This window comes from Fukomys damarensis, unplaced genomic scaffold (genome assembly GCF_012274545.1).
Source record: "Fukomys damarensis isolate Sample0158 unplaced genomic scaffold, DMR_v1.0_HiC HiC_scaffold_29, whole genome shotgun sequence".
Taxonomy (NCBI): Eukaryota; Metazoa; Chordata; class Mammalia; order Rodentia; family Bathyergidae; genus Fukomys; species Fukomys damarensis.
The window spans coordinates 31,138,542-31,157,277 of NW_022900941.1; the positions used below are offsets into that span (position 1 = coordinate 31,138,542).

Here is an 18,736-nt window from a genome sequence, read left to right on the forward strand (position 1 = left end):
AAAAAAAAAAAAAAAAGAATGACAAATCCCAGCTGTCAAGCAAAAGCTCCAAATTAAAGTGGATGGGTTCTTCTTCATTTGCATGTAAATAAGTCAAAGTAAACATCATGAGGCAGGAAGAGTGCCTCTGTGGCCACTGATGAGGTTTTTCCTATCTTGTCTTTTTTATTCCTTTCAAATATGATGAAGATTAGAAGATGCTAGATAGAAAAGCTGAATGTTATTCTGGAAACTGGTCCAAATCTTCACTGATGCTGCTACTGCGTTACTCAAGATATTTCTCCTTTGTAATATAAGATGTTTTAATAACAAATATATATTTAAGCCAAGTACGTATCCTTGCCAAATTTCTCAAAGGAACATATTTAAGTTTCACTTTACAATAACATAAGCCTAGACACTAAACATTTTTAAAATTTTAATTAATACTCTACTTCTATCTTAAAAATAAGCTTCTTGTTGAAATAGGATAACAGCCCTTCAAAAAGTAAAGATGACAGGTAACATATAGTTGTTATACTATGATTTGTTAATCTGAAAACTTGTACATACTGTATTTTCAGAATATATTTAATAGCAACATTTAGCAGTAAATCAAGTTGAGGAAACAGAATCTGACTATTCGGAATGAAGAAGTCAACTTCCAACTTCTCACAATAATACTTGGTAAAATTCTTTTACAAAATTATAAATCTCAATTTTGATATTAAGATATAATAAATTTCTCTTGCATTTAATGCAGTTTGATCTGACTTTGGATTTTTGACACTTAGAGTGATTCTTCCTTGATCGATAGTGACAGCTCCAGGTCTCTGTGGCAACGAGGGTTGGAATTCCTCAGCGAGGTCTGCTCCCATGGCCTGGGTCTACCCACCCCGTTAGGACGCTGTGCTTCCCCAGGCACGTGGTGTCTGCACTGTTCACGGCTTTTGAGGCATGGTGTAGTGTTTGCTGTGGTACTTAGCACACAGCGGGCACGCCATGTTGCCAATGTCACTGACAGTTGTCATATAGCCTCCTTCCGTGTTTCTTGCTCAGCTGGGCTATTTTTATACCCTGGTCAACTCAGAATCATTCCTTAAACATCTATCAACAGATTTCCTAAATTATCTTTATAAGCATTGTCACTTTGGACCTCAGTTCTTTTATCTATAAGATGAGGAATTCACACAGAATGATTTTTCAGTACTTTTCTAGATTGAAGTTAAAAGACTTGCGAATACCCAATCATCTAGTATGTTTCTCCACCTGGATGTCCCATGGGCATATCAATTTAGCACATTTTAAACTAAACTCTGTTTCCTTCTAACGCATCAATACTGTCCTTATTCCATGTCTTAGTTACTTTTCTCATACCTGAGGCAAAATACCTGACACTCAAAGTTAAAGGAGGAAAGGTTTGTTTTTCTCTCACAGTTTTCAGCTAGCTGCAAGGCAGGGTGGCACGGCAGAGAGGTAAGGCAGAGGAGAAACAACCCATGGCAAAGCCGGCAGGAGACAGAGAGGCATCAAGCAGCACCAGCAATACTCAAACTGCCTTTTCTTTCTTCTTTTATATTCCACCCAGGATGCAAGCCTTTTTTGACCGGCGCCACCCAGACCTAGGGTGAAGTTTCCATTACCCACCCAAGAAGCATGCTAAACCAGTTGGTGGGCTAATCCACCCAGCGTCAATCCCGCTATCACACCATTAATCCACATTCACACACCTTAGATCCAGCCATGTCCGAAAAGTAAATAATTCCAGGGTGGCCAGGAATTTGTGTACTTATCTTTCTAATAAGTTAGTACACTGAACCCTGTTACTGTGTCTTATTTATCTTTCTATTCTTCAGGAATAATTTCTTAATATCAATTACATGGAAATTCAAGCAGAATTTATTAAAGGAAACTGATAAATGTAAAAAGTTATCTGAATGACCATTTGGTTGCAACTTTCAGAAGTCCACATGAAATAGCACAAGTAAAAATTTTTCTGAACAGGAATATATCAGAGAGCTTAAAGTCAGACCGATTTATCTGCTGCCAAGAAGGTGTATGTTTTTTTTTTTTTCTCTCTCTCCAGATTGTTGGCTTCTCTATGCTCAGGAAAACATAACCTGAGTGAAATTCTCCTTATTCAAATCTCCAGCAGAGTCTAAGTAGAGTCTCATACTCTCATACCAAATTTTTAGAACAAAAATTGATGAATTCCTGAGTTCAGTTGTCCACCTCTGCCCCAATAGATAGTAGGGTAGATCATCTCTTCAGCTCTTTTCTCATTACATGCATCAGAAGAAAATTGTCTGAGAAAGGGGAAAATAGGTGCGTTAAATATAGAGAAAAAGATAAAAGTAGAAAACACCATAAGAAAAGTCATTCCCATGCCCAAGAATCTACATATTGTATATAGACAGGTATATATTCAGAATTATTCTAAGATTCTTTTAGACCTGTAAGCACTCTGCAGTACCTCTATCTTCCATATAAATTATTGGACCTGTCTTACATGAGTATTCCTTGTTGTATCAATATTCCTTGTTATTTATTGAATAAAAGTCTTATGAGAGAGGTAAGTTTCAAAGAGTTACAGAAATGTCTGTTTGTACTTTTGGTTGTCTAGAATTAAATAGATATGCAACCAAGTTTCAGAGAAAATGCTATTAACAAAAGGGCACCTACCTAGATTATTATTGTGACTTGTTAAGATTCAAAGCAATTTAGCTCTCCTAATTTTTAATAACAGTAAGTAATCTTATGAAGCAACACAGCCCTCAAAAAGGCATATTTCCAATTCTGTCTTCATATATAATGAAGGGTGATCAGACTATGGAGTCAAGAACTCTTGGGGTAAATGGTCCAGCAAGCAACACCCAGGGAGCAAAACCAGGGTTTTCTCAAGGAACTTTATTTTTTTTCTACTCAGCAAGGAGGCTTTTGCAAAGTTTCTGAAATTTTTCAGAATTTCTACAGACCAGGAACTATTGTGTGTGTTCATCATCTTTTTCCTCATGGGACCACTTAATGTGATTATCATGTCCCCATTCAACTGCCATATATGTGTGATGGGGGATACTGGCAATTTTTTGTTAACCTCATGGGGCTCTAAATCAAAATGACCTTTTGCCTGGCCCTGATGTAAATGTTACAAAATTTTGAGCCTGATATTGTGATTGGTTTGTATTAGATTTTGGAGTTTTTTTCCAGGACAAGGACAGTGTGCATTTTCTTTAAGGAAGAAAAGAGAAACAAAAATTTTGAACCAGAGGATAGAATGGATAAATTTTTAAAGAGCATGTTGCACTAATTTTTCTTACTTATTTTCTGTCACTGTGTGCAGGAAGATAATTTCTCCCCATGCTTAACTCTTTTTGTTTTTTTTCTCATTGAGTTTACTGGCACATTTTAGGTATAGAGTACAGTTACATTCACCATTGGTATCTTGTACCTTTACATGACAGGTCTTGGTTCTCATTTTTTCCCCTTGTCCCTGCCCTCCCTTCACCCCCTCCTCCCTTCCCTATTTACAAATACTTTATTCCATTTTTTTTCATTTTCTCATATTTTTTCTTTTCCCTTATTTCCTTTCCCTTCCCCTTCCCACTTCCCCTACAACTTTAGCTCTTTTATTCCTATTTCACATTGTCAATTATATCATTAGGATCTCATGTACAATTATAGTTTTTCACACCAATGAAACTATTCAATATTTACACACGTGTGTCTTATTTCACTTAGGAGTATATCCTCAATATGCATCCATTTTCCTATGAATGAGTCTAATTTATCATTCTTTATGGCTGAGTAGTATTCCAATTTATAGAAAAGTCACATCTTTATCCAGTTTCCAACTGATGGGCAAATGGGCTGTTTCCAAGTTTTAGCTATTACAAATGTGCTGCTATAAACATGGGTGTGTATATATCACTGTGGTATGATTCTTTTAATTCTTTTGGAAAGATACCCAGCAGAGGGATGGCTGGGTCAAATGGAACCTCCAGTCCAAGCTCTTTGAGGTATCTCCATATTGATTTCCATAGTGGTTGCACCAGTCTGCACTCCCACCAACAATGGAGAAGGGTTCCTTTTTCCCCACAACCCCACCAACATTTGTTATTAGGTGATTTCTTGATAGCAGCCATTCTTTGTGGGGTGAAGGGGAATCTCAGTGTTGTTTTCATCTGCATCTCTTGAACGACCAGAGATGTGGAACATTTTTTCATATATTTACTTGCTGCTTTTACTTCTTTGAGAAATGTCTGTTCACTTCAGATACCCATTTTTTAATCAGGTCTTTATATTTGAGGGGGCTGAGTGTTTTGAGTTCTTTATATATCTAGACAAGAGTCGTTTGTCTGAGGAGCATCTGGTAAAATTTTTTTCCCACATTGTATGTTGTCCTTTAGTTCTGTTGATGGTTTCTTTTGCAGTGCAGAAGCTTTTTTTTTTTTCAGCTTTAATTGAGTTTATTGGTACATTTTAGGGATACAGTACAGTTACATTCATTGTTGGGATCTTGTACCTCTACATGATGAGTTTTGATTCTCATTTTTTCCCCTTACCCCTGCCCTCCCTTCACCCCCTCCTCCCCTCCCCATCTACAAACACTTTATTTCCATCTTTTCATTATCTCACATTTTTTTCTTTTCCCTTATTACCCTTCCCCTACCCATCCCACCTTCCCTACACCTTTAGCTCCTTTCTTCCCATTTCTAAATTCAGTAATCTTATTAGGATCTTATGTATTATTGCAGAAGCTTTTTAATAAGATGAGATCCCAGTTGTTGATTCTGCTAGTTTCCGTGCTACTGAGGATCTGTTCATTAAAGTCTTTTCCTATGCCAGTGTCTTCCAGAGTTCTACCTAACTTATCTTCCAGGAAATTTAGTGACTATTTTTTAATATTTAGATCTTTAATCCACTTGGATTTTAGCTTAGTGTCCCCATGTTTAACTCTTCGTCTGGGCCAAGTGACTTGTTTTAGTTAGTGAGATCAGAGTGGGATAGACAAGCGTCACTACTTCACAGAAGTATCAAACTACCTCACAGTCTTTCTGTTTTTCTTTTCCTCTGACCTGTGTAAGACTCTAAATCCTGCATGGGAGGATCTCCTTTTTCAGAGTGGGTCATAAAATGAAGACAGCATGATATATAACCATTGCCAAAATCCACAGAACAAGTAATGTGAATGAGAAATCACATTGGTTATTGTAAGCCTCTGAGATTTAGAAACTGCACTATAAAATTTCACCAGGTGATGCCACCTGGTTTATGAAACACAGTGTAAGATAGTTTATAAATGTTCAGCCTTTGCTAGATTTGTCCCATATAAGACAGCTAAAGCTCTGCAAATCTTAATAGAGTTACAGTGTTTTAAAATTCTTCTATTCCTTTCTTTTTCTTTCTTTGTTCTTTATCCTTCCCTGTTTTCTACACACCCTTCCTTTTTAAAGCACTGGTACAATTAATTTTTCCACATGAATCATTTAGAAGATCAGTATTAAATATTTAACAGTTGAATTGTTCTGGAGGTAGGGAAGTGTCATGAGGGGAGGTGAAGGCTATCACTTTCTCCTTTGTTTCCTGACAGATGTCCTCTACATTTGACATGTGTTATGGTTTGGGTCTAGATGTTCCCCTCAAATCTTCACTTGGTCATATGTGGATGAATCTAGAGTATGTGATGCCAGGATTAAGGGCATGTGATTACTAAATAACTACACTACATATGAGTGACTGGTTTGGTACCACCCTAATTCCAGTAGTGTGAATAAGGTAAAAGAGGCAGAAAGACACGCTAAGGTCTCTTGTTGCGTTTTCTGGTTCCACTGCCGTGGACTCTTGCCCCTTGGCCACCCTGCTTTTGAACCAGCTGAATATGTACTCAAACCTCAACAACGTGTGAGCTAAATACATCTTTTCCCCTTTAACTTTGGGTGTTGGGTAATTTGTTTCAGCAATGAGAGAAAAGTAACTAATACAACATGCTTGAGCGAAACCTCTGAAAATTCCTTCAGGATGGGGTAAAACAGGTTTAATGCTTAAGCAAGGAATGTAGTGTGCACACAGCTTCACAATTATTTTGTGAGACCGGCAGGAGGCCATTAGTTCAGTAGACCTCAGAATGAGACAGAGATAGTTGTGAATGTCTGCTCTGCTATCTATTACATGTGTTCTTGGGCTCCCCCCTCAGCATCTCTGAGTCTTTTACCCATCTGTGAAGTGGGAACATTGAAATCTGTCTCCTAAAACCATTCGGAGGATTTTGTGAAGCAATGTGCTTGCATGACGGACATTATTACTTACTCTTTTTGTGTGGATCCTGTTTTTTCTTTTTTCAACACACAAATTCATTACAATCTAGGAAATTTTACCAGAAAAAAATGTTTAAAGTGGGGTTTTTTCTTTCTTTTTTTTTTCTTCACTGAGTTTATTGGTACATTTTAGGTATACAGTACAGTCACATTCATTATTGGGATCTTGTACCTTTACATGACAGGTCTTGGTTCTCATTTTTTCCCCTTGTCCCTGCCCTCCCTTCACCCCTCCTCCCCTCCCCCTTTACAAACACTTCATTTCCATTTTTTCATTTTCCCATATTTTTTTTCTTTTCCCTTATTAGCTTTCCCCTATAAAGTGGGTTATTTCTTTATTATTTATTTTAAAACACGGACACTGGCTCATTTATAGTCACACTTCTAGACTTGGAGCAACATTCTCCTGTCCTCTGAATGTGGCAAACAGCACCTGAGTCTCTGAGGGCACCTACATGCATTAGAGTTGAACAAAATCTTCCTGTATTTACTGAAAGTTCCTCTTATGCTGTAGTGAGCAACTGGTAGTTTCATTTTTCTTCATTCCTTTGACATTCCAAGGCTGAAATGTTTCCACTTTGCTCAGCAAAACTCAGTAAAGCATTTCAGAAACTGAGAAACTGTACTTTTGGGTTCAAAATGTAATTGATTCTGAAGTAGCATAAAATGCTAGTGTGAAAGAACCAGCTCCCCATTTCCCTGAAGACATTTCATGCCTAAATGACAGACAGTTGGTACCATAAAAGGAGGGGACTGAAACCAACAGTTTAAAAAATAGCTATCACATCTCTTCTCTAGGCTAAGAGAAGCGGATATGACTTTAACATCAAAGGTTTCCCGGCCCTAAGCAAGAGGGCACAAGAAAGAAACCTATTGAGCAAAGTAGTTCAACTTGTCACTTTTGTTAAAAGAGTACATGACTTTCATGGCTTCAAACCCATGAAGTACAAGATTTCTTAGTCTTATTACAGCAAGAGTTTCCTTCCAAGGCAAGAAGCAACAGTCTTTGAATGTGACTAATCAGGCATGACTTTGGTTTCCCAACTTGCCATTTTAGAAAATGTGAGCCAATTCCTTTGGGGCCAAGGAGGTTGCCCAGAATAAAACCAATGAAATTGCAAATTCTCTTAGAATGTAGCCTCTGCTTGCTAGGCCTTGAGTTTTTTTTTTTTTTTTTTTTTTTTTTTTTTTTTTTTTTAATCCTCAAAACTGAGCACAATGCTCAGACTACCAAGGAATGCTCGGTTAAGTGTCCTCTTGAAGACTCATGTCCAAGTGTGCTTTGTGATGTAGGGAAGGTATCTGTGTCTTCACTTCCATTTCCATTTCACCTCATTCTATACTAAAATGGGACTGATAATCTAGCAGAAAAGTACATACTCAGTCTTCCCTCTTCCATTTTGAAAGCTTATTGGAATTCTAAGTAGCAGGTGACCTCTTCCAAAAATTAGTGGCATTTCCCTGGCACGTGGGCTAGAGTGGTATGCTTGTACCTCTGACTCTTGAAGCAGAATAATCCTATTGGTGCTGGCAGTGAGATGGTACAGGGAGGTGGGATACTAATTTAGAGCACTGGACATTGCCTCAGAGAATGGCATAATATTTTGGTCTTTTTTTTTTTTCCTAGCAAAAAGCAGAACTTTATTTTTTCAACTTGTGTTACATTTTTTGAAATAGGTAAATAATAAGTACTATATGTACATATATGATTTTTATGTGTGTATAATTTTCTTTATATAATTTTGAAACATATAGTCTTTCAGGATAACAGTTTTTATTTTTTTATCATTGAGTTTATTGGTACTTTTTAGGTATACAGTACGGTTACATTCATCATTGGGATCTTGAACCTTTACATGTCAGGATAATAGTTTTTATTAATAAATATTAACAGTCATAAAGATTATATTTATTGCGATGATTTGGTACATATACATATCACTGATAGAACTTCTGTAAATAGGCTGAAACCTACAAAATGTTATGGAAATACAGAATACCTGCTGTCTTTCACTTCTGTAATTTACTTTGCTTTGCTTGTTTCCTAGGACAACACCAGAAGTTTTATTATTAACTACAGAGCTTAAAGACACATAGTCCCAGTTTAAAATGTTATAAGATTAACACATGCCGGAGGTGCGTAGCCGCATCCCCAGGGAGATACCAGGTGTTCAAACTAAGATAACAATTGCCATACCTCACAAGCAAGGTACACTTAGACCCTAAACCCTAAACTTTCTGTAAATTGTATGACTATAAAAGAGTTAAGATGGAAGGAATGTCACCAGTCCTGTTTTCCTAGCCCTGACTCCCACTCTTGGGGGCTAGAATAGCTAATTAGGCAAATCCTAAAGTTAAACATCTTAACCACGAAGAAGGTGCTACATTTGGGTTAAAACTGAACTATCTTGAGACCGATATTTGTGATGGGAACTGAGATAACTGGAATGTCTTATTGAACTACTAAAATGAGGTCATGATTATAAAACTCCTGTAAAAGGCAGATTGTAACCCAGACCAGGGTCCGTCATTTGGCACAGCCCTTGGTGCAGGCTGACCCTGAGCTAGCGAAGTAAATTTTGTTTGTTTATTTGTTTTACCCACTCTTGTTTTTCTGTGTGTCATTTACCAGTTCTTCCCTAACATCACATCTTAATTCCTTTCTCATCTCCTACCATCTCATCCCTCTGTGCTCCATGTTCCACCTCTTGGTCTTCTTCCCATTTGCAAAGTTCTATTCACATTCAGTTCTTTTTAAAATCACCTTTCCTTCCTCTTCTTTTTGAATTTGAGAGATCTCCTTACTTGTCTCTGTCTTCGAAGGCCCCCACTGTCAGACAGTGGCAAGTGGTGGCTTTCAGGTCATGTGCCATCTCTCACTTTTGACCTCTAAAGGGGAGGTAACGTGGTTCTAAGTTTCAAGATGTGGCTAATAGATGTGAATAGGCAGTCCCAAAGAAAATAAACATTGCCAAATTCAGTATTACCAGCTGGTTTTAGTGCTTATTGAGAAAGTCTATTCACGCGTTTGGAAAAACTCCAATACTCATTCATTCAAATCTATATTTAACTTACCTCAATAAGCCTTGTTTTTTCTTTAGAAAAAAATGGAAGATTATTCATACCTCATTACTAGTTCTCTCTGATAGACTGTGGGTGTTTAATAAGTATCAGTTTCCTTCACACCCCTTAAATGCTTTAAATAATTCTGGAATTCTCAACTTAACACATTTTCAGAGATTCTCCATTAAGCTTAATTTTAGATTGCTTTGCTATTTTTTATTGTCTGGCTTTTTTCTCTTCACCACTATTTTATAATATACTTATACTTTTGTATGCTCTTAAGATACTATTTCTTATGGTCTAATTTGCTGTTATGGTATAGTACAGGTACACATGACTTAAATAAAAAACATCTTTAAAACAATACCAAGTGGCTGCAAAAGCTTTTGGATTTCTTATCAGAAATAGTGTTGTAGCTACCCACCCTTCCCCTGTTAGGGACTTCTGCAGATAGTGAATAAGACCCATTTTTATAGGGAATTGGCTGATAGCATTAGGGCAAATAAAATGTTTGGTAAAAACTTCACTCATGAAAACACATAGGTTGTCTGTATTTTTCATTTATCAGAACAGAAAATATTAGATGCCCAAATGAATAGTTGATTTTCAAAAAGTTTTAGCTTTTAGAGTTTGCACGGAAACAATGGAATTCAATCTTCACAGAAGCATTCATCTTCTGCAGCTGTGGCATTTCCCAAAGATAACTGAGGCTCCTAGAAATGACTGAAAATGTGAAAAGTCCTCATTTAAACTAGAAGCCTTCCCCGCTGTCAGACTTGGGACACTTCACTAATATTTTTGGTGTCTCTTTCCTAAGTCACTTTAGATCACCCTCTCCATTTTGAAGAGGTTGTTTTGAAATACAAATCTGATGTCTTTCCCTCTTACTCAGGGTGAGTCATCCACAAAGTACAAGGCAGGACTAACACTGCATACATTTTGTGGCTCTGTCCCTGCCATTCTGGGCTCACTTTCCATCAGTGCTGCATATGCCCCTTTTGTTCTTCCTATGTTTAATACACAGAACAAACTTGTTTTGAAGACATCTTCCCACCATACTATAGGTAGTAGCTCTTGCTATCTCATTCCAGTGGTACTATGGAAATGACTATTCCATGGAAATAAACACTCTGCATTTTAAATGTTTATTACTAAGTAGTAATCATTTTGCTGAAAACTTCTTGAAGGTATTATGTAGAATTTACCTTTCTCCCTTTCACAGCCCAGAGAGGAGCACTTAATATATGCTCAAAACATTATTTAATAAAAATTCAAATGTTATTTTAAATGTACGCATAGAAATAAATAGAATTTCATGTAAAAATGTGAGATAGACATGGTCTTTTGGAGGCACACTGACTTGAGTTTTAATATTACATTTTCCACATGTTCACTTTGTGGTTTGGACCAATGTGCTTTAGCTTTTGAGTCTGTTTCTCTTTATAAAAAAATAAATTAATGAATACCTCATTGTAGGATAGATAAATAATACTTTAAAAATCTAATAACATAAATGTTACCTTCTTTCCTCTTTCCTAAGGTTTGAGTTTTTTTTAAAACATTGGGTTTTTTATTTGTTTAATTCCTAGTCAACTAGAAAATTAAATTAAATAGAAACTCACACCAGGAATTCTCTAAGCTTTGAATTGTTATTGCTGTGTGTGTTCTGATATACAGCAGTGGTCAGGGGTTTATGTTTGTACTAACACAGACCTGGAACTGCTGGGCCTCAGAGCTAACAATTCTTCACCATGCACAGGAGCATCCTGATTCACTGTCCAACAAACTTCCCATATTATCTGTAATCTGGCCCAGATTCCAGCTCTCAGAAGATAGGCACAACAGTTAAGCCTATCGGAAACCTGTCATATTTCAACTTTGTCAGTGTACAAGTGACTTTGCACACAGCTGGCTTGGTAACTACGATACGGTGGGAAATTTCTCATCCAATATGTTTCCAAGCCACTTCCACCCATGGGGATGGGAGGAGCCAGTCAAAACAATCAGACATTAATCTCAACCATGTGAGAACACTAAGTATCTCAGAAGTTTGAAATTCTCCAGACACAGACGCATGGATTATTTTGCTTATGGGGTTAGTATTGGCTGTACTTTCGTCTGTTTCATTTTTAAACAGAGAGACTTTGCCTTTCAAAAGAGCATATGGGATGGGAAAAACAAGAACTAAGATATATCATGTACAGGTACAAATTCCCAATGATGAATATAATCATAATGAATACCTAAAATGTAGCACTAAAGTTAATTAGAAAAAAAAAAAGAGTATATGTATTTTCAAGGGTTCTCAGATCATGTTAGTTTTCTGGCTATTGTTGGAACTTTTAGAGAACTTTAGAAAAGTGGGACCTACTCAAGGTGGAAGCTCTGCACTCTAACTCTCAGGCACAAAGCCAAACCTAAGGCCATTATGCATACAGTGAAAAATAACTTGATGAGACTGTGCTTTTATCTTACAGGAGGAGCTAGGGACATATTTTAAATTCATATAATGATTTTGAACAATCTAGATGAAATATAAACTCTCCAGAAATTTGATTTGGCTAAAGGAAGTGAAGGCAATGAAACAGGAAGATGAATAAAGAAGATACATTAAATTATCATTTGAGTCCTAATATTCTGACTGTGACCTTTGAGCCTCGTGGCAATTCTGAATTGAATAAAATTCTAGATTGCTCACAACTTTAATTAAAAAGTGAATACCTTAAGAACTGAATCGTTTTTGAAGTCCTAAGGAGTGGCAAAGGCATGGTGCAAATACCAGAAACTTTGGTGTGCATCAAAGCACAGTTTTCATAGTACAGGAGAAATTGGGACTGCATTTCAAACATCTTATTTCTAGTGGAGACTGGAACGGAATAAAAAGCACTTTTCCACCATACTGTGAACAATTAACTATATGTGACAAAAGTGCTTTTTAATGTAAAACCAAGTGATTTCTTGACATAAACTTTGTCAGGAAGAATACAATTTATTAATTTAATGATGATTTTTTTTTACAAAGAATTGAAGTCTTTCCCATTGAAAATTTTTCATGTTTGTCTTTTCAGCATTTCTTTCTGACTTTAAATGTTGTAATTAAAAATTGAGAGGAGAAGAGAACAAAGTTAAACCAACCTGAAAACTCTGCTGCTTTGACAAATAAAGAGATGATCACTACTTGTACTTAATACTTGCTATCTTCTACTTACAGTAATGCTAAGGTAAATATTATTATACTCATTCTAAGGGTAGTAATATAGGTGTGGATATACTCCTTTGAACCAAATCTCATAGTACATATTGACTTCCAAATCACATTCACTTTTCTTATCTGAGTAAATCATATTAATATTTAATATAGATCCTAAGAAGCGATGACATAATAATAGCAGAAAGTGGGTCTGGGATAGAGCTCAGTGGTTCTGCTGCCTGTATTGCAAGAACAAAGTCTCGAGTTCAATCCACAGTCCAAAAAAAAAAAAAAGAAGAATAACAGGAAGTATAGGGAGTATTTTTCATCTTGAAATTTCCTTTCTCAAGTGAGAAGCTGTCTAATCACATTATATTCCTATACTTTGGAAAGATTATTGGTCTTTAGTCTCATATTAAAATAGTCCAGAAACTTCAGTAGAACTCTCTAAGAGAGACAGTTCTGGTGGTAAATATGTCACTCATTGTTTTAATATTTTTAAAATCATTATTACCTTTTAATAGCATAGTTTCTATTTTGTAGTCAAAATACTATACTTAAAAAAGTGAACCTTTTCTTAGGAGACTTTTTCTCTTTCCACTGAAGTAAGTGTTAAGGGAAAGAAGGCACAGGAACATTCTGTATATCTTCAATCAGTAATACCACTCTATGAAGTGGAAATTTGCGACTCCATACAGGTTTCAGGCAATAAAGACAAAGTTGAGACCTTTTCCAAGCAGTTAGGATGGCATTTGCTAACTGAATATCCTTTCACTATTTAGAGACACAGAGAATAAAACAGCTTAAGTGATGTTTACTCTTTGGGAAAGCTTTTTGAAAATTAAATTCCAAGTAATAAATAAATAAGTCTTGAAGTTCCTAGCATTCAATGATAGATTTCATAGATTGTCAGCTTAACTTTTGACTGTGATGGGCCAGCAAAGACATTCTTCAATAAAAAGAGTTTATAGTATGGCATTTGCCAAAAACATAAAAATAGAAATACTATAGGACTAGCAATCTGAATCCTGGGCATATATTGAAAGAAAATGATATTAATATGTCAAAGAGACATCTTCACTCTAGTTTTTATTATAGCACTGTTCGCAATAGCTGAGGAATGGAAATAAGTGTCCTTTAACTGAGCAATGGATAAAGAAAATGTGGTATATAAACATAATAGAATGTTACTCAGCCATAACAATGAATGAAATCTTGTCATTTACAATGACATAGGTGGAACTAGAGATCATTAAGTGAAGTGAAATAAGCTAGGTGCAAAAACAAAAAAAAGTACCACCTCATCTCACTCGTATATGGAATATAAAAATATTCTATCTCAAAAATATTGAGATTAGAATGGTTACCAAGGAGAGTAAAAAGGAAGGATGGGTAAATATTGATCAGTGGGTACTAAATTATAATTAGACAGAAGCAAGAAGTTCTGGTGTACTATGCTGCCACTATAGGTTGACCATAGATAATAATAACGTATTAACGTTTTTAAATCTTGAAGAAGAGAAGTTGCATATTTTCACCGTAAAGCAACGATGTTTGAGAAGGTAGGTAGTTTAACCTCATTTAAACATTATATAGTAGATACATGCATTCAAAATGATGTTTTCCCATTAAAAGGTACTGTTTTGTTTTATCAGTTAAAATGATATTTTAAAAAGACTTCTTATAAGCACACTCAAGAAAAGCACATTTAGAAGTTTGTATACATGTACATTTGTTTTTCTCTGCGCACAGCTACATAACCCATGTGTAAGAGAGGTTAAGCTTTCTTTAGCAATGTAGTGATTTTCTGATGCCTGCCTAAGTGATATTTCTCTACAATTTGGCCATCTTTCTCTCACAGAGGTGGTGAAAGGTGAAGTAATTAAAAGGTATGTGAACATACACTACTATATGGTAGTGCCTTTTCATCCATGATTTCATTTACCTGAGATTAATTTTGGTCTAAAATATTAAATGGAAAATTCCAGAAATAAATAATTTATAAGTTGTAACATATGCCCCTGTGTTCCATAGCATGATATAATCTTATGACATCTAGGATGGAACTCTTCCCTTGGTTAAAATATCCATCCTGTATGTACTACCCTCTTGTTAGTTACGCACTAGCTGCTTGGATTATCATTGACTGTCACAAGCATCCCAGTGCTTATATTGTGGTAATCTTTATTTTACTTAATAAAGGCCCTAAAGTGCAATAGTAACGAGGAGGAGGAGCCACCAAGGTCCGAAACATGGAAGAGCAGATTAACTCTGTTCTGACAATGCTGCTAGGCGTATTGGAAAAAAAATATAGTTTATGTCGTTTTCAATACAGTCAGCTGCTTCAGGCATCCAAAGGGGGTCTTGGAACAAATCCTGTGTGGATAAGGTGGGGGACTTCCATGCTCTGAGAAAAACTCTACATTGCTAGAGTCACTGCTTTGGAGTTGACTCTTAGAGTCTATATATTTCATTTCCAAAGGTGTATGTCTAGAAAAATTGTACTCCACTAACCACCAATCTAAGGACTAATATAGCATTATATATCTTGGGAGAAAAAAGAAAATGCTTTCTCCTGAGACAAATAATAAAGCCCTTATGTTATGTTTCTATTATATGTATGCCAGCAATAACTCAGCACTTGAGAAGATTTCTTTCCTGTCTACAAAAGCTTACATTTAAATTGTTTCAGGTACCAAATGTATGCTAGTGCACACCCTGATGGTATCGATTTTTAACAACATGATTTACCAAAGATGAAGTTTCAAATTAAACCATGTAAAATTAAGAGACTTTAATTTTGAAGTTTCACTTAACCTTTGCAGAATCACAGGAACACAAGTACTTGAAAATGGAGGAATTCCAAAAATAGTTTCTATTACTATGGAAGTATCAGCAAAATCTATCAGAAAAAAGAAGAAAATGCCAGGGCTACATTCAGCAAAGGTATGTTTGTCAGGAATGTTTCTCGTCCTGAAATTGGTACAAGAACACTGAAAAGCAATATGAGTCTGGATCAAAATACTTATGCAGCTCTTGGAATTTTGGTGATGTAAGGGCGATTTTAAAAACTGAAGTCTTAACTTGCTAAGCCAAATCCATATTTTAACATAATATCCACAGTTTGCATCGTATATATGATGCTTTTGCTATGATTAGTCAGAGATGTATAAAATTTCTTAAAGTATATAAAGTTCTTGCAAGAAGGCAGTGGGAACACACACTCATCCGTAGCTGGAATACCTGAGAGACCCCACATGACAAAATGATAGACCAGGACATTTCTGAAAATTCATTTATGACAGCAACTCTGTCTTGCACATATCAAAGCTGAGGTCCATTGCAATTCAGTTTTACCTAACTTATAATAGTGGAAATATATCTGAAAGCCATATTTGGAAATTAGTACATTATTTAGTGTTAGGGTTTACATAGTTCTTGATTTGGCTGGAGGAAAAGTCTGTGAACCTTTGGGAGAAGAAGCTTGGGAACTGTAGGTATTCAGATGTCAGAGGCAGATGGTACTGAACACCAGTCAGCGACTTTCTGTTTCAGACCACTACAGGTTGTCTGAATGAAAGCACAGTTGCGGTTTGTGAGGATTTGGGTTGCAAGAAATGTACATCCATGTGCCTCGTATAGTAGCTCTGAGTATGGTAAATATTTTTGGAATCCCAACTCAAGACACATGAATTATATGAGCATATTTTTTAACATTAAGTTTATTGTTACATTTAAAGCAAACAATACAGTTACATTTACCATTGGAATTTTGTACCTTTACAAGATATATCTTGGTTCTTGTCTTTTCTTGTTACTCCTGCCCTCCCTTCACCCCCTTCACCCGTCCCTATTTATAAAAACTTTGTTTCCATTTTTTCATTTCCCTTATTTCCAGGCAATAATGAAACATTATATCTGAAACTAGAACTTTTCTTTTCAATGATTGGCAGAGAAATTGATTAACTGTAGAAATAGTCCTTTATCATTTGAGCTGGCTTGAGGAATTCAGAGAAAAGCTGTTAAGATAGGAAATCAGAGAATGCAAATCCTTTTTCAATATTGGATTCCCAGCAACCAACCATAGTATACAGAGGAGAAATTTATGTTTACCATTGATCCTGGGGTTTAGAATCAGCAACAGGTGGTTAAGAATGGACCTCACATTGGGGTATCATAAGGAAGATAGTTTGCAAGAAATTGGAGAGAACACCAAAAAGTCAGTAACCAAGATAAATAACATCCTTTAAGGAAACACTTTCAAAGAAAAATTAGTGCCCTCAAATCTATGTTGAACAAAATGCCAGTGTTTTAAATGAAGATAGTGTCTCACTATGACTTGCACAAAATTATCCTATTTGTTTCACCCTAGTTCTGGCCTTTATAGATCCTGTCTTGTTTTAAAATGTTGATATTTTGTTCAGTGTGGATTTTTAAATTAATTACTTTAAACTTATCTTGCATATAATTGATCTTGATCATTGAGCTTTGGGTGCCTCCTTAAATTTTACACTGCAATGAGTGTATCACTTGGAACACCTCTTTCCTGTCCTTGTCATAACTAGCACGTGACTCACAACTGCTATCAAAAAAGGTTCTTAAATGAAAAGGATTGTGTGGTGAATAATTAATGAACCATTTTAATCACTATGGGAATATTTTCTGTTTCTTTTTCTGATTCATTCTCTACAAACTCCTCATTGCAAGAGACAGAAATATGTGTATGTTCCAGACTTCTTGTTTTGTCAGAGCCTTGATTTTCCATGTTTTAAAATAATAGGTGACATTAGGGTCTTTATTTTTCTATTGCTAATACCATTATAATTAATTATTGTCAGGATATTAAAGGCACACATGGAATTTCCATTGAAAATGCAATGACACTTTCGTCTACTTTATTTTCAGGATAATCATCTCTTATGCTACAACATGTGGGAGCTGTCATCTGGATGGTGTTAGAAAGTCTAATTCACCCAGTAGATTCAGACAAGTATGTTAAATAAGGTGCCACTAGGAAGGAGTCAGAAATGCAGAGGGGGCTTGAGGGTCTGGACAGTACTGTACTCCATTTGTATGTGTATGTAAGTAAATATGGATAAGCTAGAAAACAAAAACAAAGACAAAATGGAATACCATCTATGTTTCTCTGAAGGATCACTAAGACTTAAATGCTTGTAACATTAGGGAAAAGCAGTGTGAAGCGAAATCCAGAATGTCAGCTTCTCTGTTTGTGCTAAGTCGAGTTCAAGATGAAGAATTCTTTCGCAGTTTAAAGGTGTATTCCTCCTCAATCCCACACTCCAGCCTCACAACATCATCCAGGGTGTTAGTTCCCTAAAGAAAGAAAATGGCCCCTCGAAACTCCAAGGAATGGGTTCTCTCTTTATCGATGTTAGCAAGACCTACTGTTCTGCTCTGAACAGCTTTTGTGAAAACATAGTGTTTAAACAGCCTCCTGGTTTTTCCATCTTTTTTCCTCTTTCCCTTCTTTTGCAAATGAATTTCTTTCTCTAGGTTAGGAGGAGTAGTTAGAGGGCTTTGTCTGGGCACCGACTGAAAGAAGCAGTCAAAAAGCTTGAAAATTGAACAGAGAAAGAGTTTGGGGGAGGGGGCAAGGCAAAAGCCTCTGCAGAAAATTATTCCTGCAAGCCCAGCAAGGACCTTAGCTACCTTCCTTTTTCTGTTTCTTCATTTGCTTATTTGGGTTTATGCATGAGAGAGCATCTATGCCGTTTCTGTGTTTTCCTGTCACAGATAAGTGAAAGGAATGAGTTTAGAACTAAATTGAAAAGTGCGCAGGATGGAGAAGTGGTGGGAAATTCAATCAATGTATCTGTATAGATTGTCATCTCTAGGTCAGGAATGAAAAACTGAATTTCTGAGAACTCAAACTCGCAAGCTAATTTTCCTCACATTATTTTGTGAAGCAAGTATGATCAGAGGTTATTGTGATGAGATACGATTTTCAGTTTTCTCTCAGGTTTGACTGTTGTATGGATTAGAGAAAAGATAAGGTTTTCACATACTAGCTGTTGCAGGGCAATTCTCATTCTTCCTGCACGCCTGTCTGAAGGAATAAGGTCACTTGTTACAGTCAGAGGCATATCTAGGGATCTAATTTAAAGGCATCAGCCTCCTAGCATGTTTATTTGAAATTTAACACTGGCGAAGCTGAAACCAGGATTTTATG

The 18,736-nt window shown here is 36.1% G+C and overlaps 1 long non-coding RNA gene across 1 annotated transcript in view; it reads left to right on the top strand.

Moving 5' to 3' along the window:
- LOC104860000 overlaps positions 1-18,379 on the top strand; it is a 29,415-nt gene extending 11,036 nt beyond the window's left edge. The window contains exons 2-4 of the long non-coding RNA XR_779531.2: positions 12,425-12,577; positions 15,372-15,492; positions 17,452-18,379. This is a non-coding gene — a long non-coding RNA (uncharacterized LOC104860000). The remainder of the gene's footprint in view (positions 1-12,424; positions 12,578-15,371; positions 15,493-17,451) is intronic.
- The last annotated feature ends 357 nt before the right edge of the window (positions 18,380-18,736 follow it).